Source organism: Hyla sarda, chromosome 1 (assembly GCF_029499605.1).
Source record: "Hyla sarda isolate aHylSar1 chromosome 1, aHylSar1.hap1, whole genome shotgun sequence".
Lineage (NCBI taxonomy): Eukaryota > Metazoa > Chordata > Amphibia > Anura > Hylidae > Hyla > Hyla sarda.
Window position 1 is genome coordinate 255,849,883 of NC_079189.1, and position 21,801 is coordinate 255,871,683.

Here is a 21,801-nt window from a genome sequence, read left to right on the forward strand (position 1 = left end):
ATCCACAATATACAAGGCGTGAAGATGTCAACGGCCATCCTAAGCTGAACGCGCCTGCTCTCGTCAGATCGCAGACTGCTGCCCAGTAAGTACCGGCATGGGAGACTGGCTGGGAATCCCGGGTGCAGTTGACATTTTGCTCTGTTGCCGCCTTCCGTTCCGATTCCGAAAAGGATTTATTGATGCTTAAATGCACAGTATAAAAAGCATGAAGCTGTCAATGGCCATCCTAAGCTGAACGCGCCTGCGCTCGTCAGATCGCAGACTGCTACCCAGCTTAGGGCCCGGTAAGTACTGGCATGGGAGACTGCCTGGGAATCCCGGTTGCTGTTGACATTTTGCTCTATTGCTGCCTTCCGCTTCGATTCCGAAAAGAATTTATTGATGCTTAAATCCACAGTATACAAGGTGTGAAGCTGTCGACGGCCATCCTAAGCTTAACGCGCCTGCTCTCGTCAGATCGCAGACTGGTACAGATCTTAGGGCCCGGTAAGTACCGGCATGGGACACTGGTTGGGAATCCCGGCTGCCGTTGACATTTTGCTCTGTTGCCGCCTTCCGTTCCGATTCCGAAAAGGATTTATTGATGCTTAAATCCACAGTATACATTGTGTGAGGCCGTCTACGGCTATCCTTAGCTGAATGTGCCTGTTCTTGTCAGATTGCAGACTGCTGCCCGGCAAGTACGGGCATGGGAGACTGGCTGGCAATCCAAGGTGCTTTTGACATTTTGCTCTGTTGCCGCCTTCCTCTCCGATTCCGAAAAGGATTTATTGATGCTTAAATGCACAGTATAAAGGGCGTGAAGCTGTCAACGGCCATCCTAAGCTGAACGCGCCTGCTCTCGTCAGATCGCAGACTGCTGCCCGGCAGATACCGGCGTGGGAGACTGGCTGGCAATCCAAGGTGCCATTGACATTTTGCTCTGTTGCCGCCTTCCTCTCCGATTAATAAAAATATTTATTGATGCTTAAATCCACATTATACAATGCGTGAAGATGTCAACGGCCATCCTAAGCTGAACGCGCCTGCTCTCGTCAGATCGCAGACTGCTACCCAGCTTAGGGCCCAGTAAGTACCGGCATGGGAGACTGGCTGGGAATCCCGGCTGCCGTTGACATTTTGCTCTGTTGCCGCCTTCCGTTCCGATTCCGAAAAGGATTTATTGATGCTTAAATGCACAGTATAAAAATCGTGAAGCTGTCAATGGCCATCCTAAGCTTAACGCGCCTGCTCTCGTCAGATCGCAGACTGGTACAGATCTTAGGGCCCGGTAAGTACTGGCATGGGACACTGGCTGGGAATCCCGGTTGCCGTTGACATTTTGCTCTGTTGCCGCCTTCCGTTCCGATTCCGAAAAGGATTTATTGATGCTTAAATGCACAGTATACAAAGTGTGAAGCTGTCAACGGCCATCCTATGCTGAACGCGCCTGCTCTCGTCAGATCGCAGACTGCTACCCAGTTTAGGGCCTGGTAAGTACTGGCATGGGAGACTGGCTGGGAATCCCGGGTGCAGTTGACATTTTAATCTGTTGCCGCCTTCCGCTCCGATTCGGAAAAGGATTTATTGATGCTTAAATGTCCAGTATAAAGGGCGTTAAGCTGAACGCGCCTGCTCTCGTCAGATCGCAGACTGCTACCCATCTTAGGGCCCAGTAAGTACCAGCATGGGAGGCTGGCTGGGAATCCCAGGTGTTGTTGACATTTTGCTCTGTAGCCGCCTTCCGCTCCGATTCCGAAAAGGATTTATTGATGCTTAAATGCACAGTATAAAAAGCATGAAGCTGTCAATGGCCATCCTAAGCTGAACGCGCCTGCTCTCGTCAGATCGCAGACTGCTACCCAGCTTAGGGCCCGGTAAGTACCAGCATGGGAGACTGGCTGGGAATCCCAGGTGCCGTTGACATTTTGCTCTATTGCTGCCTTCCGCTCCGATTCCGAAAAGAATTTATTGATGCTTAAATCCACAGTATACAAGGTGTGAAGCTGTCGACGGCCATCCTAAGCTTAACGCGCCTGCTCTCGTCAGATCGCAGACTGGTACAGATCTTAGGGCCCGGTAAGTACCGGCATGGGACACTGGCTGGGAATCCCGGCTGCCGTTGACATTTTGCTCTGTTGCCGCCTTCCGTTCCGATTCCGAAAAGGATTTATTGATGCTTAAATGCACAGTATAAAGGACAAGAAGATGTCAACGGCCAACCTAAGCTGATCGCGCCTGTTCTCGTCAGATCGCAGATTGCTACCCAGCTTAGGGCCCGGTAAGTACCAGCATGGGAGACTGACTGGGAATCCCATGTGTCGTTGACATTTTGCTCTGTTGCCGCCTTCCGCTCCGATTCCGTAAAGGATTTATTGATGCTTAAATCCACAGTATACAGGGTGTGAAAATGTCTATGGCCATCCTAAGCTGAATGTGTCTGTTCTCGTCAGATTGCAGACTGCTACCCAGCTTCGGGCCTGGTAAGTACCAGCATGGGAGACTGGCTGGGAATCCCGGGTGCAGTTGACATTTTGCTCTGTTTCTGCTCCGATTCCGAAAATTATTTATTGATGCTTAAATCCACAGTATACAAAGTATGAAGCTGTCAACGGCCATCCTAAGCTGAACGCGCCTGCTCTCGTCAGATCGCAGACTGCTACCCAGCTTAGGGCCTGGTAAGTACCAGCATGGTAGACTGGCTGGAATCCCGGGTGCAGTTGACATTTTAATCTGTTGCCGCCTTCCGCTCCGATTCGGAAAAGGATTTATTGATGCTTAAATCCACAATATACAGGGTGTGAAGCTGTCAACGGCCATCCTAAGCCTGAACGTGCCTGCTCTCCTCAGATCGCAGACTGCTGCCCGGCAGTTACCGGCATGGGAGACTGGCTGGCAATCCAAGGTGCCATTGACATTTTGCTCTGTTGCCGCCTTCCTCTCCGATTAAAAAAATATTTATTGATGCTTAAATCCACAATATACAAGGCGTGAAGATGTCAACGGCCATCCTAAGCTGAACGCGCCTGCTCTCGTCAGATCGCAGACTGCTGCCCAGTAAGTACCGGCATGGGAGACTGGCTGGGAATCCCGGGTGCAGTTGACATTTTGCTCTGTTGCCGCCTTCCGTTCCGATTCCGAAAAGGATTTATTGATGCTTAAATCCACAGTATACAGGGTGTGAAGATGTCTACGGCCATCCTAAGCTGAATGTGCCTGTTCTCGTCAGATCGCAGACTGCTACCCAGCTTCGCGCCTGGTAAGTACCAGCATGGGAGACTGGCTGGGAATCCCGGGTGCAGTTGACATTTTGCTCTGTTTCTGCTCCGATTCCGAAAATTATTTATTGATGCTTAAATCCACAGTATACAAAGTGTGAAGCTGTCAACGGCTATCCTAAGCTGAACGCGCCTGCTCTCGTCAGATCGCAGACTGCTACCCAGCTTAGGGCCTGGTAAGTACCAGCATGGGAGACTGGCTGGGAATCCCGGGTGCAGTTGACATTTTAATCTGTTGCCGCCTTCCGCTCCGATTCGGAAAAGGATTTATTGATGCTTAAATCCACAATATACAGGGTGTGAAGCTGTCAACGGCCATCCTAAGCCTGAACGTGCCTGCTCTCCTCAGATCGCAGACTGCTGCCCGGCAGTTACCGGCATGGGAGACTGGCTGGCAATCCAAGGTGCCATTGACATTTTGCTCTGTTGCCGCCTTCCTCTCCGATTAAAAAAATATTTATTGATGCTTAAATCCACAGTATACAAAGTGTGAAGCTGTCAACGGCCATCCTAAGCTGAACGCGCCTGCTCTCGTCAGATCGCAGACTGCTACCCAGCTTAGGGCCCAGTAAGTACCGGCATGGGAGACTGGCTGGGAATCCCGGGTGCAGTTGACATTTTGCTCTGTTGCCGCCTTCCGTTCCGATTTCGAAAAGGATTTATTGATGCTTAAATGCACAGTATAAAAAGCATTAAGCTGTCAATGGCCATCCTAAGCTGAACGCGCCTGCTCTTGTCAGATCGCAGACTGCTACCCAGCTTAGGGTCCGGTAAGTACTGGCATGGGAGACTGGCTGGGAATCCCAGGTGCCGTTGACATTTTGCTCTATTGCTGCCTTCCGCTCCGATTCCGAAAATAATTTATTGATGCTTAAATCAACAGTATACAAGGTGTGAAGATGTCGACGGCCATCCTAAGCTTAACGCGCCTGCTCTCGTCAGATCGCAGACTGGTACAGATCTTAGTGCCCGGTAAGTACCGGCATGGGACACTGGCTGGGAATCCCGGCTGCCGTTGACATTTTGCTCTGTTGCCGCCTTCCGTTCCGATTCCGAAAAGGATTTATTGATGCTTAAATCCACAGTATACATTGTGTGAAGCCTTCTACGGCTATCCTAAGCTGAATGTGCCTGTTCTTGTCAGATCGCAGACTGCTGCCCGGCAAGTACGGGCATGGGAGACTGGCTGGGAATCCCAGGTGCCGTTGACATTTTGCTCTATTGCTGCCTTCCGCTCCGATTCCGAAAAGAATTTATTGATGCTTAAATCCACAGTATACAAGGTGTGAAGCTGTCGACAGCCATCCTAAGCTTAACGCGCCTGCTCTCGTCAGATTGCAGACTGCTACCCAGCTTAGGGCCTGGTAAGCACCAGCATGGTAGACTGGCTGGAATCCCGGGTGCAGTTGACATTTTAATCTGTTGCCGCCTTCCGCTCTGATTCGGAAAAGGATTTATTGATGCTTAAATCCACAATATACAGGGTGTGAAGCTGTCAACGGCCATCCTAAGCTGAACGTGTCTGCTCTCCTCAGATCGCAGACTGCTGCCCGGCAGATACCGGCGTAGGAGACTGGCTGGCAATCCAAGGTGCCATTGACATTTTGCTCTGTTGCCGCCTTCCTCTCCGATTAATAAAAATATTTATTGATGCTTAAATCCACATTATACAATGCGTGACGATGTCAACGGCCATCCTAAGCTGAACGCGCCTGCTCTCGTCAGATCGCAGACTGCTACCCAGCTTAGGGCCCAGTAAGTACCGGCATGGGAGACTGGCTGGGAATCCCGGCTGCCGTTGACATTTTGCTCTGTTGCCGCCTTCCGTTCCGATTCCGAAAAGGATTTATTGATGCTTAAATGCACAGTATAAAAATCGTGAAGCTGTCAATGGCCATCCTAAGCTTAACGTGCCTGCTCTCGTCAGATCGCAGACTGGTACAGATCTTAGGGCCCGGTAAGTACTGGCATGGGACACTGGCTGGGAATCCCGGTTGCCGTTGACATTTTGCTCTGTTGCCGCCTTCCGTTCCGATTCCGAAAAAGATTTATTGATGCTTAAATGCACAGTATACAAAGTGTGAAGCTGTCAACGGCCTTCCTATGCTGAACGCGCCTGCTCTCGTCAGATTGCAGACTGCTACCCAGCTTAGGGCCTGGTAAGTACCAGCATGGTAGACTGGCTGGAATCCCGGGTGCAGTTGACATTTTAATCTGTTGCCGCCTTCCGCTCCGATTCGGAAAAGGATTTATTGATGCTTAAATCCACAATATACAGGGTGTGAAGCTGTCAACGGCCATCCTAAGCTGAACATGTCTGCTCTCCTCAGATCGCAGACTGCTGCCCGGCAGATACCGGCATGGGAGACTGGCTGGCAATCCAAGGTGCCATTGACATTTTGCTCTGTTGCCGCCTTCCTCTCCGATTAATAAAAATATTTATTGATGCTTAAATCCACAATATACAATGCATGAAGATGTCAACGGCCATCCTAAGCTGAACGCGCCTGCTCTCGTCAGATCGCAGACTGCTACCCAGCTTAGGGCCCAGTAAGTACCGGCATGGGAGACTGGCTGGGAATCCCGGCTGCCGTTGACATTTTGCTCTGTTGCCGCCTTCCGTTCCGATTCCGAAAAGGATTTATTGATGCTTAAATGCACAGTATAAAAATCGTGAAGCTGTCAATGGCCATCCTAAGCTTAACGCGCCTGCTCTCGTCAGATCGCAGACTGGTACAGATCTTAGGGCCCGGTAAGTACTGGCATGGGACACTGGCTGGGAATCCCGGTTGCCGTTGACATTTTGCTCTGTTGCCGCCTTACGCTCCGATTCCGAAAAGGATTTATTGATGCTTAAATCCACAGTATACAGGGTGTGAAGAAGTCTACGGCCATCCTAAGCTGAATGTGCCTGTTCTCGTCAGACTGCTACCCAGCTTCGGGCCTGGTAAGTACCAGCATGGGAGACTGGCTGGGAATCCCGGGTGCAGTTGACATTATGCTCTGTTTCGGCTCCGAGTCCGAAAATTATTATTGATGCTTAAATCCACAGTATACAAAGTGTGAAGCTGTCAACGGCCATCCTAAGCTGAACGCGCCTGCTCTCGTCAGGTCGCAGACTGCTACCCAGCTTAGGGCCTGGTAAGTACCCGCATGGGAGACTGGCTGGGAATCCCGGGTGCAGTCGACATTTTAATCTGTTGCCGCCTTCCGCTCAGATTCGGAAAAGGATTTATTAATGCTTAAATCCACAAAATACAGGGTGTGAAGCTGTCAACGGCCATCCTAAGCCTGAACGTGCCTGCTCTCCTCAGATCGCAGACTGCTGCCCGGCAGTTACCGGCATGGGAGACTGGCTGGCAATCCAAGGTACCATTGACATTTTGCTCTGTTGCCGCCTTCCTCTCCGATTAAAAAAATATTTATTGATGCTTAAATCCACAATATACAAGGCGTGAAGATGTCAACGGCCATCCTAAGCTGAACGCGCCTGCTCTCGTCAGATCGCAGACTGCTGCCCAGTAAGTACCGGCATGGGAGACTGGCTGGGAATCCCGGGTGCAGTTGACATTTTGCTCTGTTGCCGCCTTCCGTTCCGATTCCGAAAAGGATTTATTGATGCTTAAATGCACAGTATAAAAAGCATGAAGCTGTCAACGGCCATCCTAAGCTGAACGTGTCTGCTCTCCTCCGATCGCAGACTGCTGCCCGGCAGATACCGGCGTGGGAGACTGGCTGGCAATCCAAGGTGCCATTGACATTTTGCTCTGTTGCCGCCTTCCTCTCTGATTAATAAAAATATTTATTGATGCTTAAATCCACAATATACAATGCATGAAGATGTCAACAGCCATCCTAAGCTGAACGCGCCTGCTCTCGTCAGATCGCAGACTGCTACCCAGCTTAGGGCCCGGTAAGTACTGGCATGGGAGACTGGCTGGGAATCCCGGTTGACATTTTGTTCTATTGCTGCCTTCTGCTCCGATCCCGAAAAGAATTTATTGATGCTTAAATCCACAGTATACAAGGTGTGAAGCTGTCGACGGCCATCCTAAGCTTAACGCTCCTGCTCTCGTCAGATCGCAGACTGGTACAGATCTTAGTGCCCGGTAAGTACAGGCATGGGACACTGGCTGGGAATCCCGGCTGCCGTTGACATTTTGCTCTGTTGCCGCCTTCCGTTCCGATTCCGAAAAGGATTTATTGATGCTTAAATCCACAGTATACATTGTGTGAAGCCATCTACGGCTATCCTAAGCTGAATGTGCCTGTTCTTGTCAGATCGCAGACTGCTGCCCGGCAAGTACGGGCATGGGAGACTGGCTGGCAATCCAAGGTGCTATTGACATTTTGCTCTGTTGCCGCCTTCCTCTCCGATTCCGAAAAGGATTTATTGATGCTTAAATGCACAGTATAAAAAGCATGAAGCTGTCAATGGCCATCCTAAGCTGAACGCGCCTGCTCTCGTCAGATCGTAGACTGCTACCCAGCTTAGGGCCCGGTAAGTACTGGCATGGGAGACTGGCTGGGAATCCCAGGTGCCGTTGACATTTTGCTCTGTTGCCGCCTTCCGTTCCGATTCCGAAAAGGATTTATTGATGCTTAAATGCACAGTATAAAGGGCAAGAAGCTGTCAACGGCCATCCTAAGCTGAACGCACCTGCTCTCATCAGATCGCAGACTGCTACCCAGCTTAGGGCCCGGTAAGTACCAGCATGGGAGACTGGCTGGGAATCCCAGGTGTCGTTGACATTTTGCTCTGTTGCCGCCTTCCGCGCCGATTCCGAAAAGGATTTATTGATGCTTAAATCCACAGTATACAGGGTGTGAAGATGTCTACGGCCATCCTAAGCTGAATGCGCCTGTTCTCGTCAGATCGCAGACTGCTACCCAGCTTCGGGCCTGGTAAGTACCAGCATGGGAGACTGGCTGGGAATCCTGGGTGCAGTTGACATTTTGCTCTGTTTCTGCTCCGATTCCGAAAATTATTTATTGATGCTTAAATCCACAGTATACAAAGTGTGAAGCTGTCAACGGCCATCCTAAGCTGAACGCGCCTGCTCTCGTCAGATCGCAGACTGCTACCCAGCTTAGGGCCTGGTAAGTACCAGCATGGGAGACTGGCTGGGAATCCCGGGTGCAGTTGACATTTTAATCTGTTGCCGCCTTCCGCTCCGATTCGGAAAAGGATTTATTGATGCTTAAATCCACAATATACAGGGTGTGAAGCTGTCAACGGCCATCCTAAGCCTGAACGTGCCTGCTCTCCTCAGATCGCAGACTGCTGCCCGGCAGTTACCTGCATGGGAGACTGGCTGGCAATCCAAGGTGCCATTGACATTTTGCTCTGTTGCCGCCTTCCTCTCCGATTAAAAAAATATTTTTTGATGCTTAAATCCACAGTATACAAAGTGTGAAGCTGTCAACGGCCATCCTAAGCTGAACGCGCCTGCTCTCGTCAGATCGCAGACTGCTACCCAGCTTAGGGCCCAGTAAGTACCGGCATGGGAGACTGGCTGGGAATCCCGGGTGCAGTTGACATTTTGCTCTGTTGCCGCCTTCCGTTCCGATTTCGAAAAGGATTTATTGATGCTTAAATGCACAGTATAAAAAGCATTAAGCTGTCAATGGCCATCCTAAGCTGAACGCGCCTGCTCTTGTCAGATCGCAGACTGCTACCCAGCTTAGGGTCCGGTAAGTACTGGCATGGGAGACTGGCTGGGAATCCCGGGTGCCGTTGACATTTTGCTCTATTGCTGCCTTCCGCTCCGATTCCGAAAATAATTTATTGATGCTTAAATCAACAGTATACAAGGTGTGAAGATGTCGACGGCCATCCTAAGCTTAACGCGCCTGCTCTCGTCAGATCGCAGACTGGTACAGATCTTAGTGCCCGGTAAGTACCGGCATGGGACACTGGCTGGGAATCCCGGCTGCCGTTGACATTTTGCTCTGTTGCCGCCTTCCGTTCCGATTCCGAAAAGGATTTATTGATGCTTAAATCCACAGTATACATTGTGTGAAGCCTTCTACGGCTATCCTAAGCTGAATGTGCCTGTTCTTGTCAGATCGCAGACTGCTGCCCGGCAAGTACGGGCATGGGAGACTGGCTGGGAATCCCAGGTGCCGTTGACATTTTGCTCTATTGCTGCCTTCCGCTCCGATTCCGAAAAGAATTTATTGATGCTTAAATCCACAGTATACAAGGTGTGAAGCTGTCGACGGCCATCCTAAGCTTAACGCGCCTGCTCTCGTCAGATTGCAGACTGCTACCCAGCTTAGGGCCTGGTAAGCACCAGCATGGTAGACTGGCTGGAATCCCGGGTGCAGTTGACGTTTTAATCTGTTGCCGCCTTCCGCTCTGATTCGGAAAAGGATTTATTGATGCTTAAATCCACAATATACAGGGTGTGAAGCTGTCAACGGCCATCCTAAGCTGAACGTGTCTGCTCTCCTCAGATCGCAGACTGCTGCCCGGCAGATACCGGCGTAGGAGACTGGCTGGCAATCCAAGGTGCCATTGACATTTTGCTCTGTTGCCGCCTTCCTCTCCGATTAATAAAAATATTTATTGATGCTAAAATCCACATTATACAATGCGTGACGATGTCAACGGCCATCCTAAGCTGAACGCGCCTGCTCTCGTCAGATCGCAGACTGCTACCCAGCTTAGGGCCCAGTAAGTACCGGCATGGGAGACTGGCTGGGAATCCCGGCTGCCGTTGACATTTTGCTCTGTTGCCGCCTTCCGTTCCGATTCCGAAAAGGATTTATTGATGCTTAAATGCACAGTATAAAAATCGTGAAGCTGTCAATGGCCATCCTAAGCTTAACGCGCCTGCTCTCGTCAGATCGCAGACTGGTACAGATCTTAGGGCCCTGTAAGTACTGGCATGGGACACTGGCTGGGAATCCCGGTTGCCGTTGACATTTTGCTCTGTTGCCGCCTTACGCTCCGATTCCGAAAAGGATTTATTGATGCTTAAATCCACAGTATACAGGGTGTGAAGAAGTCTACGGCCATCCTAAGCTGAATGTGCCTGTTCTCGTCAGACTGCTACCCAGCTTCGGGCCTGGTAAGTACCAGCATGGGAGACTGGCTGGGAATCCCGGGTGCAGTTGACATTATGCTCTGTTTCGGCTCCGAGTCCGAAAATTATTATTGATGCTTAAATCCACAGTATACAAAGTGTGAAGCTGTCAACGGCCATCCTAAGCTGAACGCGCCTGCTCTCGTCAGATCGCAGACTGCTACCCAGCTTAGGGCCTGGTAAGTACCAGCATGGGAGACTGGCTGGGAATCCCAGGTGCAGTCGACATTTTAATCTGTTGCCGCCTTCCGCTCAGATTCGGAAAAGGATTTATTAATGCTTAAATCCACAAAATACAGGGTGTGAAGCTGTCAACGGCCATCCTAAGCCTGAACGTGCCTGCTCTCCTCAGATCGCAGACTGCTGCCCGGCAGTTACCGGCATGGGAGACTGGCTGGCAATCCAAGGTACCATTGACATTTTGCTCTGTTGCCGCCTTCCTCTCCGATTAAAAAAATATTTATTGATGCTTAAATCCACAATATACAAGGCGTGAAGATGTCAACGGCCATCCTAAGCTGAACGCGCCTGCTCTCGTCAGATCGCAGACTGCTGCCCAGTAAGTACCGGCATGGGAGACTGGCTGGGAATCCCGGGTGCAGTTGACATTTTGCTCTGTTGCCGCCTTCCGTTCCGATTCCGAAAAGGATTTATTGATGCTTAAATGCACAGTATAAAAAGCATGAAGCTGTCAACGGCCATCCTAAGCTGAACGTGTCTGCTCTCCTCCGATCGCAGACTGCTGCCCGGCAGATACCGGCGTGGGAGACTGGCTGGCAATCCAAGGTGCCATTGACATTTTGCTCTGTTGCCGCCTTCCTCTCTGATTAATAAAAATATTTATTGATGCTTAAATCCACAATATACAATGCATGAAGATGTCAACAGCCATCCTAAGCTGAACGCGCCTGCTCTCGTCAGATCGCAGACTGCTACCCAGCTTAGGGCCCGGTAAGTACTGGCATGGGAGACTGGCTGGGAATCCCGGTTGACATTTTGTTCTATTGCTGCCTTCTGCTCCGATTCCGAAAAGAATTTATTGATGCTTAAATCCACAGTATACAAGGTGTGAAGCTGTCGACGGCCATCCTAAGCTTAACGCTCCTGCTCTCGTCAGATCGCAGACTGGTACAGATCTTAGTGCCCGGTAAGTACAGGCATGGGACACTGGCTGGGAATTCCGGCTGCCGTTGACATTTTGCTCTGTTGCCGCCTTCCGTTCCGATTCCGAAAAGGATTTATTGATGCTTAAATCCACAGTATACATTGTGTGAAGCCATCTACGGCTATCCTAAGCTGAATGTGCCTGTTCTTGTCAGATCGCAGACTGCTGCCCGGCAAGTACGGGCATGGGAGACTGGCTGGCAATCCAAGGTGCTATTGACATTTTGCTCTGTTGCCGCCTTCCTCTCCGATTCCGAAAAGGATTTATTGATGCTTAAATGCACAGTATAAAAAGCATGAAGCTGTCAATGGCCATCCTAAGCTGAACGCGCCTGCTCTCGTCAGATCGTAGACTGCTACCCAGCTTAGGGCCCGGTAAGTACTGGCATGGGAGACTGGCTGGGAATCCCAGGTGCCGTTGACATTTTGCTCTGTTGCCGCCTTCCGTTCCGATTCCGAAAAGGATTTATTGATGCTTAAATCCACAGTATACAAAGTGTGAAGCTGTCAACGGCCATCCTAAGCTGAACGCGCCTGCTCTCGTCAGATCGCAGACTGCTACCCAGCTTAGGGCCTGGCAAGTACCAGCATGGGAGACTGGCTGGGAATCCCGGGTGCAGTTGACATTTTAATCTGTTGCCGCCTTCCGCTCCGATTCGGAAAAGGATTTATTGATGCTTAAATCCACAATATACAGGGTGTGAAGCTCTCAACGGCCATCCTAAGCCTGAACTTGCCTGCTCTCCTCAGATCGCAGACTGCTGCCCGGCATGGGAGACTGGCTGGCAATCCAAGGTGCCATTGACATTTTGCTCTGTTGCCGCCTTCCTCTCCGATTAATAAAAATATTTATTGATGCTTAAATCCACAATATACAAGGCGTGAAGATGTCAACGGCCATCCTAAACTGAACGCGCCTGCTCTCGTCAGATCGCAGACTGCTACCCAGCTTAGGGCCCAGTAAGTACCAGCATGGGAGACTGGCTGGGAATCCCGGGTGCAGTTGACATTTTGCTCTGTTGCCACCTTCCGTTCCGATTCCGAAATGGATTTATTGATGCTTAAATGCACAGTATAAAGGGCGTGAAGCTGTCATCGGCCATCCTAAGCTGAACGCGCCTGCTCTCGTCAGATCGCAGACTGCTACCCAGCTTAGGGCCCGGTAAGTACCAGCATGGGAGACTGGCTGGGAGTCCCAGGTGTTGTTGACATTTTGCTCTTTAGCCGCCTTCCGCTCCGATTCCGAAAAGGATTTATTGATGCTTAAATCCACAGTATACAGGGTCTGAAGCCGTCTACGGCTATCCTAAGCTGAATGTGCCTGTTCTTGTCACATCGCAGACTGCTGCCCGGCAAGAACGGGCATGGGAGACTGGCTGGCAATCCAAGGTGCTATTGACATTTTGCTCTGTTGCCTTCTTCCTCTCCGATTCCGAAAAGGATTTATTGATGCTTAAATGCACAGTATAAAAAGCATGAAGCTGTCAATGGCCATCCTAAGCTGAATGCGCCTGCTCTCGTCAGATCGCAGACTGCTACCCAGGTTAGGGCCCGGTAAGTACTGGCATGGGAGACTGGCTGGGAATCCCGGGTGCCGTTGACATTTTGCTCTATTGCTGCCTTCCGCTCCGATTCCGAAAATAATTTATTGATGCTTAAATCCACAGTATACAAGGTGTGAAGCTGTCGACGGCCATCCTGAGCTTAACGCGCCTGCTCTCGTCAGATCGCAGACTGGTACAGATCTTAGGGCCCGGTAAGTACTGGCATGAGAGACTGGCTGGGAATCCCGGGTGCAGTTGACATTTTAATCTGTTGCCGCCTTCCGTTCCGATTCCGAAAAGGATTTATTGATGCTTAAATGCACAGTATACAAAGTGTGAAGCTGTCAACGGCCATCCTAAGCTGAACGTGCCTGCTCTCGTCAGATCGCAGACTGCTACCCAGCTTAGGGCCTGGTAAGTATCAGCATGGGAGACTGGCTGGGAATCCCGGGTGCAGTTGACATTTTAATCTGTTGCCGCCTTCTGCTCCGATTCGGAAAAGGATTTATTGATGCTTAAATGCACAGTATAAAGGGCATGAAGCTGTCAACGGCCATCCTAAGCTGAACGCGCCTGCTCTCGTCAGATTGCAGACTGCTACCCAGCTTAGGGCCCGGTAAGTACCAGCATGGGAGACTGGCTGGGAATCTCAGGTGTTGTTGACATTTTGCTCTGTAGCTCTGTAGACATTTTGCTCCGATTCCGAAAAGGATTTATTGATGCTTAAATCCACAGTATACAGGGTGTGAAGCCGTCTACGGCTATCCTAAGCTGAATGTGCCTGTTCTTGTCAGATCGCAGACTGCTGCCCGGCAAGTACGGGCATGGGAGACTGGCTGGCAATCCAAGGTGCTATTGACATTTTGCTCTGTTGCCGCCTTCCTCTCCGATTAAAAAAATATATTTATTGATGCTTAAATCCACAGTATACAAGTCGTGAAGATGTCAACGGCCATCCTAAGCTGAACGCACCTGCTCTCGTCAGACCGCAGACTGCTATGCAGCTTAGGGCCCAGTAAGTACCGGTATTGGAGACTGGCTGGGAATCCCGGGTGCAGTTGACATTTTGCTCTGTTGCCGCCTTCTGTTTCGATTCCGAAAAGGATTTATTGATGCTTAAATGCACAGTATAAAAAGCATAAAGCTGTCAATGGCCATCCTAAGCTGAACGCGCCTGCTCTCGTCAGATCGCAAACTGCTACCCAGCTTAGGGCCCGGTAAGTACTGGCATGGGAGACTGGCTGGGAATCCCGGTTGCCGTTGACATTTTGCTCTATTGCTGCCTTGCGCTCCGATTCCGAAAATAATTTATTGATGCTTAAATCCACAGTATACAAGGTGTGAAGCTGTCGACGGCCATCCTGAGCTTAACGCGCCTGCTCTCGTCAGATCGCAGACTGGTACAGATCTTAGGGCCCGGTAAGTACTGGCATGAGAGACTGGCTGGGAATCCCGGCTGCCGTTGACATTTTGCTCTGTTGCCGCCTTCCGTTCCGATTCCGAAAAGGATTTATTGATGCTTAAATGCACAGTATAAAGGGCAAGAAGCTGTCAACGGCCATCCTAAGCTGAACGCGCCTGCTCTCGTCAGATCGCAGACTGCTACCCAGCTTAGGGCCTGGTAAGTACCAGCATGGGAGACTGGCTGGGAATCCCAGGTGTCGTTGACATTTTGCTCTGTTGCCGCCTTACGCTCCGATTCCGAAAAGGATTTATTGATGCTTAAATCCACAGTATACAGGGTGTGAAGATGTCTACGGCCATCCTAAGCTGAATGCGCCTGTTCTCGTCAGATTGCAGACTGCTACCCAGCTTCGGGCCTGGTAAGTACCAGCATGGGAGACTGGCTGGGAATCCCGAGTGCAGTTGACATTTTGCTCCGATTCCGAAAATTATTTATTGATGCTTAAATCCACAGTTTACAAAGTGTGAAGCTGTCAACGGCCATCCTAAGCTGAACGCGCCTGCTCTCGTCAGATCGCAGACTGCTACCCAGCTTAGGGCCTGGTAAGTACCAGCATGGTAGACTGGCTGGGAATCCCGGGTGCAGTTGACATTTTAATCTGTTGCCGCCTTCCGGTCCGATTCGGAAAAGGATTTATTGATGCTTAAATCCACAATGTACAGGGTGTGAAGCTGTCAACGGCCATCCTAAGCCTGAACGTGCCTGCTCTCCTCAGATCGCAGACTGCTGCCTGGCAGATACCGGCATGGGATACTGGCTGGCAATCCAAGGTGCCATTGCCATTTTGCTCTGTTGCCGCCTTACTCTCCGATTAATAAAAATATTTATTGATGCTTAAATCCACAATATACAAGGCATGAAGATGTCAACGGCCATCCTAAGCTGAACGCGCCTGCTCTCGTCAGATCGCAGACTGCTACCCAGCTTAGGGCCCAGTAAGTACCGGCATGGGAGACTGGCTGGGAATCCCGGGTGCAGTTGACATTTTGCTCTGTTGCCGCCTTCCGTTCCGATTCCGAAAAGGATTTATTGATGCTTAAATGCACAGTATAAAAAGCATAAAGCTGTCAATGGCCATCCTAAGCTGAACGTGCCTGCTCTCGTCAGATCGCAGACTGCTACCCAGCTTAGGGCCTGGTAAGTACCAGCATGGGAGACTGGCTGGGAATCCCGGGTGCAGTTGACATTTTAATCTATTGCCGCCTTCCGCTCCGATTCGGAAAAGGATTTATTGATGCTTAAATGCACAGTATAAAGGGCATGAAGCTGTCAACGTCCATCCTAAGCTGAACGCGCCTGCTCTCGTCAGATCGCAGACTGCTACGCAGCTTAGGGCCCAGTAAGTACCGGTATGGGAGACTAGCTGGGAATCCCGGGTGCAGCTGACATTTTGCTCTGTTGCCGCCTTCCGTTCCGATTCCGAAAAGGATTTATTGATGCTTAAATGCACAGTATAAAAAGCATGAAGCTGTCAATGGCCATCAAAAGCTGAACGCGCCTGCTCTTGTCAGATCGCAGACTGCTACCCAGCTTAAGGCCCGGTAAGTATTGGCATGGGAGACTGGCTGGGAATCCCGGGTGCCGTTGACATTTTGCTCTATTGCTGCCTTCAACTCCGATTCTGAAAATAATTTATTGATGCTTAAATCCACAGTATACAAGGTGTGAAGCTGTCGACGGCCATCCTAAGCGTAACGCGCCTGCTCTCGTCAGATCGCAGACTGGTACAGATCTTAGGGCCCGGTAAGTACAGGCATGGGACACTGGCTGGGAATCCCGGCTGCCGTTGACATTTTGCTCTGTTGCCGCCTTCCGTTCCAATTCCGAAAAGGATTTATTGATGCTTAAATGCACAGTATAAAGGACAAGAAGATGTCTACGGCCATCCTAAGCTGAATGTGTTTGTTCTCGTCAGATCGCAGACTGCTACCCAGCTTCGGGCCTGGTAAGTACCAGCATGGGAGACTGGCTGGGAATCCTGGGTGCAGTTGACATTTTGCTCTGTTTCTGCTCCGATTCCGAAAATTATTTATTGATGCTTAAATCCACAGTATACAAAGTGTGAAGCTGTCAACAGCCATCCAAAGCTGAACGTGCCTGCTCTCGTCAGATCGCAGACTGCTACCCAGCTTAGGGCCTGGTAAGTACCAGCATGGGAGACTGGCTGGGAATCTCAGGTGTTGTTGACATTTTGCTCTGTAGCTCTGTAGACATTTTGCTCCGATTCCGAAAAGGATTTATTGATGCTTAAATCCACAGTATCCACAGTATACAGGGTGTGAAGCCGTCTACGGCTATCCTAAGCTGAATGTGCCTGTTCTTGTCAGATCACAGACTGCTGCCCGGCAAGTACGGGCATGGGAGACTGGCTGGCAATCCAAGGTGCTATTGACATTTTGCTCTGTTGCCGCCTTCCTCTCCGATTAAAAAAAATATTTATTGATGCTTAAATCCACAGTATACAAGGCGTGAAGATGTCAACGGCCATCCTAAGCTGAACGTGCCTGCTCTCGTCAGATCGCAGACTGCTACGCAGCTTAGGGCCCAGTAAGTACCGGTATGGGAGACTAGCTGGGAATCCCGGGTGCAGTTGACATTTTGCTCTGTTGCCGCCTTCCGTTCCGATTCCGAAAAGGATTTATTGATGCTTAAATGCACAGTATAAAAAGCATGAAGCTGTCAATGGCCATCCTAAGCTGACTGCGCCTGCTCTTGTCAGATCGCAGACTGCTACCCAGCTTAAGGCCCGGTAAGTATTGGCATGGGAGACTGGCTGGGAATCACGGGTGCCGTTGACATTTTGCTCTATTGCTGCCTTGCGCTCCGATTCCGAAAATAATTTATTGATGCTTAAATCCACAGTATACAAGGTGTGAAGCTGTCGACGGCCATCCTGAGCTTAACGCGCCTGCTCTCGTCGGATCGCAGACTAGTACAGATCTTAGGGCCCGGTAAGTACTGGCATGGGAGACTGGCTGGGAATCCCGGCTGCCGTTGACATTTTGCTCTGTTGCCGCCTTCCGTTCCGATTCCGAAAAGGATTTATTGATGCTTAAATGCACAGTATAAAGGGCAAGAAGCTGTCAACGGCCATCCTAAGCTGAACGCGCCTGCTCTCGTCAGATCGCAGACTGCTACCCAGCTTAGGGCCTGGTAAGTACCAGCATGGGAGACTGGCTGGGAATCCCAGGTGTCGTTGACATTTTGCTCTGTTGCCGCCTTACGCTTTGATTCCGAAAAGGATTTATTGATGCTTAAATCCACAGTATACAGGGTGTGAAGATGTCTACGGCCATCCTAAGCTGAATGCGCCTGTTCTCGTCAGAGCGCAGACTGCTACCCAGCTTCGGGCCTGGTAAGTACCAGCATGGGAGACTGGCTGGGAATACCGAGTGCAGTTGACATTTTGCTCCGATTCCGAAAATTATTTATTGATGCTTAAATCCACAGTTTACAAAGTGTGAAGCTGTCAACGGCCATCCTAAGCTGAACGCGCCTGCTCTCGTCAGATCGCAGACTGCTACCCAGCTTAGGGCCTGGTAAGTACCAGCATGGTAGACTGGCTGGGAATCCCGGGTGCAGTTGACATTTTAATCTGTTGCCGCCTTCCGGTCCGATTCGGAAAAGGATTTATTGATGCTTAAATCCACAATGTACAGGGTGTGAAGCTGTCAACGGCCATCCTAAGCCTGAACGTGCCTGCTCTCCTCAGATCGCAGACTGCTGCCCGGCAGATACCGGCATGGGATACTGGCTGGCAATCCAAGGTGCCATTGCCATTTTGCTCTGTTGCCGCCTTCCTCTCCGATTAATAAAAATATTTATTGATGCTTAAATCCACAATATACAAGGCATGAAGATGTCAACGGCCATCCTAAGCTGAACACGCCTGCTCTCGTCAGATCGCAGACTGCTACCCAGCTTAGGGCCCAGTAAGTACCGGCATGGGAGACTGGCTGGGAATCCCGGGTGCAGTTGACATTTTGCTCTGTTGCCGCCTTCCGTTCCGATTCCGAAAAGGATTTATTGATGCTTAAATGCACAGTATAAAAAGCATAAAGCTTTCAATGGCCATCCTAAGCTGAACGTGCCTGCTCTCGTCAGATCGCAGACTGCTACCCAGCTTAGGGCCTGGTAAGTACCAGCATGGGAGACTGGCTGGGAATCCCGGGTGCAGTTGACATTTTAATCTGTTGCCGCCTTCCGCTCCGATTCGGAAAAGGATTTATTGATGCTTAAATGCACAGTATAAAGGGCGTGAAGCTGTCAACGTCCATCCTAAGCTGAACGCGCCTGCTCTCGTCAGATCGCAGACTGCTACCCAGCTTAGGGCCCGGTAAGTACCAGCATGGGAGACTGGCTGGGAATCTCAGGTGTTGTTGACATTTTGCTCTATAGCTCTGTAGACATTTTGCTCCGATTCCGAAAAGGATTTATTGATGCTTAAATCCACAGTATACAGGGTGTGAAGCCGTCTACGGCTATCCTAAGCTGAATGTGCCTGTTCTTGTCAGATCGCAGACTGCTGCCCGGCAAGTACGGGCATGGAAGACTGGCTGGCAATCCAAGGTGCTATTGACATTTTGCTCTGTTGCCGCCTTCTTCTCCGATTAAAAAAAATATTTATTGATGCTTAAATCCACAGTATACAAGGCGTGAAGATGTCAACGGCCATCCTAAGCTGAACGCGCCTGCTCTCGTCAGATCGCAGACTGCTACGCAGCTTAGGGCCCAGTAAGTACCGGTATGGGAGACTAGCTGGGAATCCCGGGTGCAGTTGACATTTTGCTCTGTTGCCGCCTTCCGTTCCGATTCCGAAAAGGATTTATTGATGCTTAAATGCACAGTATAAAAAGCATGAAGCTGTCAATGGCCATCCTAAGCTGAACGCGCCTGCTCTTGTCAGATCGCAGACTGCTACCCAGCTTAAGGCCCGGTAAGTATTGGCATGGGAGACTGGCTGGGAATCCCGGGTGCCGTTGACATTTTGCTCTATTGCTGCCTTCAACTCCGATTCTGAAAATAATTTATTGATGCTTAAATCCACAGTATACAAGGTGTGAAGCTGTCGACGGCCATCCTAAGCGTAACGCGCCTGCTCTCGTCAGATCGCAGACTGGTACAGATCTTAGGGCCCGGTAAGTACCGGCATGGGACACTGGCTGGGAATCCCGGCTGCCGTTGACATTTTGCTCTGTTGCCGCCTTCCGTTCCAATTCCGAAAAGGATTTATTGATGCTTAAATGCACAGTATAAAGGACAAGAAGATGTCTACGGCCATCCTAAGCTGAATGTGTCTGTTCTCGTCAGATCGCAGACTGCTACCCAGCTTAGGGCCTGGTAAGTACCAGCATGGTAGACTGGCTGGAATCCCGGGTGCAGCTGACATTTTAATCTGTTGCCGCCTTCCGCTCCGATTCGGAAAAGGATTTATTGATGCTTAAATCCACAATATACAGGGTGTGAAGCTGTCAACGGCCATCCTAAGCTGAACGTGTCTGCTCTCCTCAGATCGCAGACTGCTGCCCGGCAGAGACCGGCGTGGGAGACTGGCTGGCAATCCAAGGTGCCATTGACATTTTGCTCTGTTGCCGCCTTCCTCTCCGATTAATAAAAATATTTATTGATGCTTAAATCCACAATATACAACGCATGAAGATGTCAACGGCCATCCTAAGCTGAACGCGCCTGCTCTCGTCAGATCGCAGACTGCTACCCAGCTTAGGGCCCAGTAAGTACCGGCATGGGAGACTGGCTGGAAATCCCAGGTGTAGTTGACATTTTGCTCTGTTGCCGCCTTCCGTTCCGATTCCGAAAAGGATTTATTGATGCTTAAATGCACAGTATAAAAATCATGAAGCTGTCAATGGCCATTCTAAGCTGAACGCGCCTGCTCTTGTCAGATGGCAGACTGGTACAGATCTTAGGGCCCGGTAAGTACCGGCATGGGACACTGGCTGGGAATCCCGGCTGCCGTTGACATTTTGCTCTGTTGCCGCCTTCCGTTTCCGTTTCCAATTCCGAAAAGGATTTATTGATGCTTAAATGCACAATATACAGGGTGTGAAGCTGTCAACGGCCATCCTAAGCCTGAACGTGCCTGCTCTCCTCAGATCGCAGACTGCTGCCCGGCAGTTACCGGCATGGGAGACTGGCTGGCAATCCAAGGTGCCATTGACATTTTGCTCTGTTGCCGCCTTCCTCTCCGATTAAAAAAAATATTTATTGATGCTTAAATCCACAATATACAAGGCGTGAAGATGTCAACGGCCATCCTAAGCTGAACGCGCTTGCTCTCGTCAGATCGCAGACTGCTACCCAGCTTAGGGCCTGGTAAGTACCAGCATGGGAGACTGGCTGGGAATCCCGGGTGCAGTTGACATTTTAATCTGTTGCCGCCTTCCGCTCCGATTCCGAAAAGGATTTATTGATGCTTAAATGCACAGTATACAAAGTGTGAAGCTGTCAACGGACATCCTAAGCTGAACGCGCCTGCTCTCGTCAGATCGCAGACTGCTACCCAGCTTAGGGCCTGGTAAGTACCAGCATGGGAGACTGGCTGGGAATCCCGGGTGCAGTTGACATTTTAATCTGTTGCCGCCTTCCGCTCCGATTCGGAAAAGGATTTATTGATGCTTAAATGCACAGTATAAAGAGCGTGAGGCTGTTAACGGCCATCCTAAGCTCAACGCGCCTGCTCTCGTCAGATCGCAGACTGCTACCCAGCTTAGGGCCCGGTAAGTACCAGCATGGGAGACTGGCTGGGAATCTCAGGTGTTGTTGACATTTTGCTCTGTAGCTCTGTAGCTCTGTAGACATTTTGCTCCGATTCCGAAAAGGATTTATTGATGCTTAAATCCACAATATACAGGGTGTGAAGCCGTCTACGGCTATCCTAAGCTGAATGCGCCTGTTCTTGTCAGATCGCAGACTGCTACCCAGCTTCGGCCTGGTAAATACCAGCATAGGAGACTGGCTGGGATTACCGGGTGCAGTTGACATTTTGCTCTGTTTCTGCTCCGATTCCGAATTTTTTTTATTGATGCTTAAATCCACAGTATACAAAGTGTGAAGCTGTCAATGGCTATCCTAAGCTGAACGCGCCTGCTCTCATTAGATCGCAGACTGCTACCCAGCTTAGGGCCTGGTAAGTACCAGCATGGGGAACTGGCTGGGAATCCCGGGTGCAGTTGACATTTTAATCTGTTGCCGCCTTCCGCTCTGATTCGGAAAATGATTTATTGATGCTTAAATCCACAATATACAGGGTGTGAAGC

General features: G+C 50.2%; 11 pseudogenes; all 11 read left to right on the forward strand.

The window, feature by feature from the left end:
• Nucleotides 1-216: 216 nt before the first annotated feature.
• Nucleotides 217-336, forward strand: LOC130352907 (5S ribosomal RNA; annotated as a pseudogene).
• A 1,452-nt stretch (nt 337-1,788) lies between these two features.
• LOC130352658 (5S ribosomal RNA) lies at nt 1,789-1,908 on the forward strand (annotated as a pseudogene).
• A 5,782-nt stretch (nt 1,909-7,690) lies between these two features.
• Nucleotides 7,691-7,810, forward strand: LOC130335157 (5S ribosomal RNA; annotated as a pseudogene).
• An 82-nt stretch (nt 7,811-7,892) lies between these two features.
• On the forward strand, nt 7,893-8,012 carry LOC130332325 (5S ribosomal RNA; annotated as a pseudogene).
• A 277-nt stretch (nt 8,013-8,289) lies between these two features.
• LOC130348835 (5S ribosomal RNA) lies at nt 8,290-8,409 on the forward strand (annotated as a pseudogene).
• A 3,410-nt stretch (nt 8,410-11,819) lies between these two features.
• On the forward strand, nt 11,820-11,939 carry LOC130335168 (5S ribosomal RNA; annotated as a pseudogene).
• Nucleotides 11,940-12,021: 82 nt separating this feature from the next.
• LOC130352855 (5S ribosomal RNA) lies at nt 12,022-12,141 on the forward strand (annotated as a pseudogene).
• An 857-nt stretch (nt 12,142-12,998) lies between these two features.
• Nucleotides 12,999-13,118, forward strand: LOC130346051 (5S ribosomal RNA; annotated as a pseudogene).
• A 1,491-nt stretch (nt 13,119-14,609) lies between these two features.
• LOC130352112 (5S ribosomal RNA) lies at nt 14,610-14,729 on the forward strand (annotated as a pseudogene).
• A 2,877-nt stretch (nt 14,730-17,606) lies between these two features.
• On the forward strand, nt 17,607-17,726 carry LOC130352123 (5S ribosomal RNA; annotated as a pseudogene).
• A 1,063-nt stretch (nt 17,727-18,789) lies between these two features.
• LOC130352125 (5S ribosomal RNA) lies at nt 18,790-18,909 on the forward strand (annotated as a pseudogene).
• The last annotated feature ends 2,892 nt before the right edge of the window (nt 18,910-21,801 follow it).